Source organism: Myotis yumanensis, unplaced genomic scaffold (assembly GCF_028538775.1).
Source record: "Myotis yumanensis isolate MYYU_CA2020_CCGP unplaced genomic scaffold, mMyoYum1.0.hap1 SCAF_16, whole genome shotgun sequence".
NCBI lineage: Eukaryota > Metazoa > Chordata > Mammalia > Chiroptera > Vespertilionidae > Myotis > Myotis yumanensis.
Window position 1 is genome coordinate 4,374,993 of NW_027223767.1, and position 8,020 is coordinate 4,383,012.

Here is an 8,020-nt window from a genome sequence, read left to right on the forward strand (position 1 = left end):
AGGATGCCAAACATTCTCAGTGAGAAGTGTTCTGGCCTTGAAGACCTGCCCTTCCTGGAAGCCAAGACTCTGCTTCCCTGGGAGACAGCTCCAACCTGTGCGCAGACTCAGAGCTCGGCAGACAGAGGTCAAGGGCTAGCCTCTGATTGCAGTATTCTGAGCACAACATGGAGGCCAGTCAGCCCAGCCAACTGCAAAACAGCTGCCAACCAGCCAACTGGTCCAGCACCACCTACTCAGGGTTACCAGTGAACTTCAGCCTCACAGGCAAAAAGAAAAAAGACCTGTATGGTGCACATCGCCCTGGCACACTGGCTAGACAAAGTGGTCGGTTACCTGAGGAGAGAACCCACCTTCGTTCCTGTCTGATACTACAGAACATTTGCTACCACCCAACAGCTGTGGGACCAATTCTTTACCAGGTGAGCCCCTCCCCCTCCAGAGCACATGGCCACCAGGCCACCTGTTGGCTGTTTGCCTTCAGGTCACTGCAACTCCCTGAGTGTTTATTCCTCTGAAACCTCGGTGAACCCGGGAGCAGGCGCATAGGGTTATTGTAGGGACTTGCTGTGGTCCTCCCTCCTAAGTGTTCTCTGGGAGCCTAGACAGTGGAGAGGTCTGCTGGAGGGGCTGTGATTGAACCAACTGGTCATTTTCACTTCCTCTTGGAGAAGCCACAACCAAATTAGTGATTCTCTTTGGGGCCTTGGGTTTAGCTCTTTTCTAATATGACAAAGAGATTGGAGATACTATTAGGTGTCTCTGTCCCACTTGAATCCAGACTAGCGATACCAGGGGTCAGCAGTGGGGCCCAGGGTCACCCAGCAATCTGAGATGGGGCTGGTTTGGGCTCATTCAATCAGCACATATATTAGAAGCCCTGCCAGGTACCGAAATGTTTCTAGGCACTGACCATATGCCAGTGCTCAGAGCAGACACCAAGCCTGCACTCCAGAGCATCCTTCTGGTCGGGAGCAATTCAGTCACACTAGGCTGCACGGGCTCGTAGTGTCCACAGGAGACCTGATGTGACGTCCTCCTGGCCTCCACTACCTATGGCTGCATCTTCGCGTATTGTGAAGAGGATGGTAGACCTCTGCTCAGCAGAAAACGTGAGTCAGTTTCTGATCAGATCCATGAGGGGAGTATGGGGACTGTGAATTCAAGGTGCTGGCAGAACCCTGGATCCCACTCATGGTGGGATTTCTGCAAGAGGAAAGAGGTCTGAGGGCTTCTCTTAGAAAAAAGGACACAAGTCAGAGAGCTGTGCAAGTGGATATGGGTGGTGTGGGTAAGTGGGGAGGTCAGTGGACTGAGAGCCCCTCAGACAATTCATAGCCTTCCGCTCCTAATCCCAGCCCAGTCTGCACCCCTATCCCAGGACCTTGCTCCCTAATCGGGTAGAACCTCCTCAGTGGCAGGTTGGTGTACCCCGCCCTGTGGGAGTTGAGTTTCAGTGGGAGGCAAAGAAACTCACAGGACAGCTAGTGAATTAGGCAGCATGTAGGTGCAGGAGCCAAAGTTTGATGTGATAGGAAGGCCCTGGGGTTCATTTGTTTGTTCATTGGTCAGTATTCCTGAAGTACCTACTCCATGCCAATGAGTGACATGAACAGGGTGGACACCAGCCCTCTCAGTTCTAGTTGGAGGGAACAGGGACACTGAGAGAGCATGTCAGGTTCCCCTGAAGGAGGGGACAGGTGGTTCCCTCATTGATCCAGAGCTGTCAGGTAGGAGGGCTTTCTGCCAACTATTCCTGGGTGACCAGGCTCATCTCTGCAAGGACTGGCCAGACTGAAGGTGGACGAGGAGGAGGTCTGGCGTCTTGGTGAGCAGGAGGAGCAGGAACAGCACACCAGGCTCTCTGAGTGGAGCAATGGGAGGGCCGTGTGGAAGGGAAAGGCAGGCCTCACATTCTGCTGCTCACCTATCTCTCTCCCCAGGGCCATTTCCTGCATGCTGAGCATCTGGCTGGACCAGCACCTCCAGAATTTCCCAGCCTGATGATGCTGTTGGCTTCCATAGAGCTCAACTTGCAGTCTCCTACCAGCCAAACCATCCCAGTGCCTCCATTCAAAATGGGAGCACCTGAGCCCACTGAGGCCGAGACAAGAGGGGGAGGAGGCCTTTGGGGGTGGTGTGGGTGAGTGTGCCTTTGGAAGGCACACAAAAGGCAGTGTGGGTGGTAACATGTCCTCTTCTTGCATCTACAGAACCAGCTCCAGAGCAACAAGCAGGAAAACCCTCAAGAGGCAAGGCCACCCTAGTGGCCTCTCCAGAGCCAGAGCCGGATCCAGGCACAGCTTTCACTGAACTTCAAGAGGCAGAGGAACCACCTGCAGCATTTGAGCAACTCACCCCAGCTTCTGGGCGGCCTGTGGTGCCAGGTCCCGGGCAGAGCGCGTGTCAGCAGCCATGGCAGAGAGGGCGCCCCCCTACCCCATTTAGATGCATTGTTAGAAGTTTTCTGTTAATGTTACATATGTTTATAATTTTACTATATTTTTATGATATTTAATAACTTACAGTGTACCGGGGAGAAAATGTACTGAAATACTCCAAAACATAAACTTAATTTAGACTCTATAAAATTTAACCCTAAAAACCGTCAAAGCTTTGAGCAAGTCTGTTTTTCTGGACCCTGACCCACCCAGGGAGAAGTGTCCTCACCTTCTCCACCTGCCCTTCCTGGTGCCAGGCCTCTGCTTCCCAGGGAGCTGGCTCCACCCTGTGCCAGGACGCAGAACTGACCTCCCATAGGGGGCATCCTAAACCTAACATGGAGGCCTGTCAGCTCACCCCTGAGCCTCCATGTTGTCCCCAACATCACTCACTCAGGCTTCCAAATAAGCTTGACCCTCACAGGGCGAAAAATTTAAAAATTAAAAATCAAAATGGACATGTAAGGTGCAGACCTCCCAGGAACAGTTATTGGGAAAACTGGCCAAATACTTGGTGTCCAGCTTCCTGGGCAGCGTCCCCACCTTGGTCCGCACCCACCCTTCTGTGTTAATACAGAACTTTTGGGACTAACCAACGTGTGTGGGACCAACCATGTACCAGGTGAGCCCCTGCCCCTCCAAAGCAAAGTGGTCACTCAGCCACCTGCTTGCTGTGAGTCTCCAGATCACTGCACCTCCCGGAGTGTTTGTGTCGCTCAACATGGGGAGAGCCTAGGCCCAGCTTCATAGGGTTATGGTAGGGACTTGGGGTGGCGGGAGGGGGGTTCCTCCGAGAAAAAGGCCCGCTGGGAGCCTGGACTCTGGAGAGGTGTGCTGGAGGAGCTGTGGTTGTTCCAATTGGCCATTTTCTCTTCTTTTAAAGAAACTTCTGCATTATTTGTGATTCTTCTCAGGCCTTAGGCTAAGCTATTTTCTCTTTTGATAAAGACGTTGGAGATTCCATTAGGGGTTCCTGTCCTGGGTGAAGCCAGATGAGATATCCCAGGGGTGAGCAGGGGACCCCAGGTTCACCCAACTCTCTGACAAGGGGCTGGTTTGGGCTCATTCATTCAGCAAAGGCCCTGACCTCAGGACTGCACTCCAGTGCTTCCTTCTAGTCAGGAGTGATTCAGTCACTCCATGCTGCACAGGCAGGTAGCATCCACAGGACAGCCGATATGACTTCTTCCTCAAAGTATCTCTGATCTACACGTATTGTGAAACAGAAAGTGGATCTCTAGACCAGCAGAAACAGTGAATGTGCTTTGGATTAGAGCCTTAAGGGAAGTATGGGACCGTGAATTGGAGAAGCTGGCAACACCCTGGATCCCGTGCCTTGTGAGATTTCTGCAAGAGGGCAGAGGTGTGAGGGCTTCCGCTTGGAAAAAAAATGGAAGGTGTCAGAGAGCAGTGCATGTGGATTTGGGTGGTGTGGTTTGGTGGAGAGGGCATGTGGCTGCCCACACTGAGAAGAGCTCACACAGGCTGGGCTTAGGCAGGAGCACAGAGGCGCTCAGGTCAGTGCCCAGTGGCCTGCAGTCTGGAGGTTGTTCTGGGGTGGGGCCTTTAACTGGGACTTCAGTGATGGAGATGGGAGGGTTCTTCCTTGGAAGGCACACAAAAGGCAGTCATGGTGGTAACATGTTCTCTTCCTGGATCTACAGGAGCAGCTCCAGAGCAAGATTCAGAAACACCTAAAGAGGCAACGCCTACTCTAGTAGCCTCTCCAGAAGCACAGCAGACTCCAGGCACAGCTGCCACAGAACTTCCACATGTGGAACCACCTGCAGCTTGTGAGCCACTGGCCTCAGCTCCTTCAGAACCTGTGGTCCTAGATCCTGAGCCAAGTCGTGTATCAGCTGCCACAGCCGATGGGGCTCCTTCCCCTCCTTATGTGAAGTTATAAAATACTTTTGTTTATCACATATATGTTTATAACTTTGCTGTACATTTCTTATACTATTCAGTAACATACAGTCTAATTAAAGAAAATGTAATGAAATACTCTTAAACATAAATTTTATTTAGATTCTATAAAATTTAACTCTACAATCCTTCAGAGACTTGAACAAGTCTGTTTCTTCTGAGCCTGCATCACGTTACTATGAGTCATAGATTGGAAGAATTAGTCTCTCTGGAGACATCTGCTCTAAGGATGTGATGTTCTTGAGCCCCAGGAAAATGGGACTCTGGGGGAAATTGACCCACAAGCATTGGGGAAGGGACCCTTTATGTCAGGGCTACCCCTGGGAACCCACATTTTGTTTGACTTCATCTCCCACCAGCACATGGACAAAGCATGGCCTTAAGCGCCCCCTGGCGACCACGTTGCAGAATGCTGTATGGTTTAACCAGCAGCAAGCAGTTCTACAACCATGACTGCCACCTGCACCTGGACAGAAACTCCACCCTGCTCCACTCGCACTGAAAGGCATTCTGAGCATCTCCTCTGTTGGCCCACAGCACTGAAGTGGGGACAGGGCATGTCCCAGGGCCGGAGGTCCACACTCATCTCATCCACAGGCACCACTTCCAAATCTCCTCTGGGGTCAGAGCCTCTCTCTGTCCTCAGACCCTAGGCTCTGGTTCAGCTGGGCTAATTCCTGAGGCTCTTCTGTCTCACCAGAGCCCAGCAGCCATTCTTTCTCATGCCCCAAAGCTGAACAAGGTTGTGGAGACAGCCTGGCTTCTCCTTTTACATCAACCCTACTCAGTGCTCTGAACCACCCTGGTGAGGATGGACTAGCAGCCTTGTACAGCACCCCGCCATGGCACAAGCTACATGACTCAGGACAAATGGGTGTTCACTGTGGATCACACCCTGGGTCCTTGCTCTCAAGGAGATCAGCCCTGTTGGTTGACACAGAGAGAAATGAAATCTGAATGGAGTCTGATGAGACCTACCACTGACCCCTGAGGACCATAAGCACTGAGAACGTGATCCCATCACACGCACATTGCACAGACTGTCTTTAGGATGTGATTTCTAAACCAGACAGATGAGTAAGTACTTGTCTGCCCTCTTCATCTTGATTTCACAATGGCAGTCGATGAAGGTTTGTGAAATTAAATGGAGGTCTGGAAATCAGGGTCAGGTCTACCTTAGAGGTCCATGGTGATGGCAGTGCACTTGCATGCACTAGCAAAAGGCCTGGGGGGGCAGCCACCTACCTTGGGTGGAGCGTCTCCTTACCTTGGAAGCTCAGAACTGTGTTCTCAACAGAAGCTGTTTCCCATTTCAAATTATACTTTTCAGTTTGGCTCTACTTTGCAGGGTCCTTTCTTAAGTTTCACAGCCATCCTCCAAACTGGAGGCAGAGGGTGTTAGAAATGAGGGGCGGGAACTGGAGGGAACTGGGAGGAGAAAAGAAGGGAGATAGGTGGGCAGGCCCAGGGCCTGGTGTGGGACGACTGTGCTAGTGATCTATTGCTGAGAGTTACCCCACACTAGACACTTAACCAAAACACACTGATTAGCTCACACGTCAGTGACCAGGAATCCCGCATGGCTCAGCTGGGACTACTGTGGTCTCACCTGAGGACGGATCTCTGTCACTGAGTGTCTGAGCCCACTTGGGGGTCTTTGGGATTCAGTTTGGATGGAAGGCATTACTTTATATCTGTTGGTCTCATTTAGTGCCAGCCTAGTAGGTCTCTCCAGATAGCCACTCACAGCACAGAGGCCTATTCCTCAGGAGAGAGAGGAGAGAGAGAGAGAGAGAGAGAGAGAGAGAGAGAGAGAGAGAGAGAGAAAGAGAGAGAGAGAGAGAGAAAAAAAAATAAGAGTGAGCAAGAGGGTAGGCACCAACGTTTTATAAGACTTTTCAGGTTGGGAAGAAATCAACTAAAGAACTTTTGTGCATATGTGCATAACCCACAAACACAGACAATAGGGTGAAGATCTGGGGTGGGGGGGTAGGGATTGGCAAGAAGTGGTCAATGGGGAAAAAGGGGACATATGTAACACTTTAAACAATGAAGATTTAAAAAAACATAAAAGGCATTTGCTTTAAAATTGTTAATTTTTTTTCGAAAAAATTGACGAGAAAGAGAGTGAGAAAGAACCAAAACTGTGAGAGAGAAGCATCAAATGGTTGCAGCCTGTATGCACCCCGACTAGGAATCAAGCCCACAACCTAGGAATTTGCCCTTACCAGGAACCTAACAGCAATCCTTCAGTGCACAGGATATTGTTCAACCACTCTGGCAGGGCCAGGAACTGACTTTTACAACCAAACCATGGAGGTCGTGTTGGAATCCTTTGCCATCTACTATGGAGTCACAACAAACACCCACATTTAAGGGGAGGGCACACATTCACACCACACGAGGAAGGTGAAGACCATGAGGAGTCACTGAGGAGGGAACCGGTGACCCGAGAGGTCCGTGCCTTACCCGGGATCACACAGAGAATGCAGAGCCTGAGATAAACCCAGTTGTCTCCTCAAAGGGGAATCTGAGGTGCCCCCAGGTTGGCTCAGAGGCTCTGGAAAAGGCTGTGCCAGTGGAATCGTGTACAGACATGAGGATGGCATGGGGGAGATGGTGAGCACTTGGCAGCCAAGACAGTATTTGTCTGAAAAGACACCCAGATCGGGAATCACGAAGGTGCACCTCTGTCCACAACCCACCCGCAGTGGAGAAAGCCAGGCCCCCTTATGCTCAGCTCATGCTTACGCAGTTGTGGATCACAACCTTATTGGATAATTGGGAAAGTGAAGCCTGTAGTCATTCAGGGATTGTCCAGGGTACTTGATATTCAGAGTCGAAACTTCAGGAAAGTTCAGACCTTCCAGGCCAGGGCTCCCACCTCCCCACAGAGTAGATCTGGAAATTAGAAATCCTGACATACTGGGCAGCTCCTATCTGTCCCTCCCTATCTGGGGGATCTTTTGTTCTGGGATCCAGAAAGGAAGCACTGGCATGTGCACACACACACACACACACACACACACACACACACACACACACACTATAGATGTGATGTCCTTTGGTGGGATTAGAAAAAAAGCAGACACAGAGGAGATGACAACCGGAAGGAAAACGAGGTTGGAGGCACTACCTACATCTGATAGTCGCCCTCCTACTTTATAGCTCCTCTCCCACAGGAGCCTGAACAGCCCTAAGAAGCACTTGCTCCATAACGCATTGTGCAGGCAGGACAGAGAAGAGCCCTGAAAGGCACAATGACTTATATAAGATCAAGGAGAGGTAAGAATGAGGGATTGAGTATGCACCCAGGTCGGTTTCCTCAAGTCTGGGAGCCTGGCTGCACCCAGAGCTTCTAGGGGGCTGGGCAGAGGGCTGTGCTGGTGCCACTGTGTACAGATGAGGTGTTTCGTGGAGAAGAGGGGTCTGCAGACAGCAGCCCACAGGACTACTTGCATAGCTGTCATGAGATGAGGGGACTCAGGCAAGACAATCCCAGGTATGACGTCACTATCCAATATAACCTGAAACCCCATAGCCAGGCACCCACATCTAGCCCAGCAGGCAGCTCACTTGCCAAGAGGCATTTACCAGTGCAAGACGTTCTCTTGCTGTGTTCCCAGTGATTGGTGCTCTTGCGTCCAGAGACC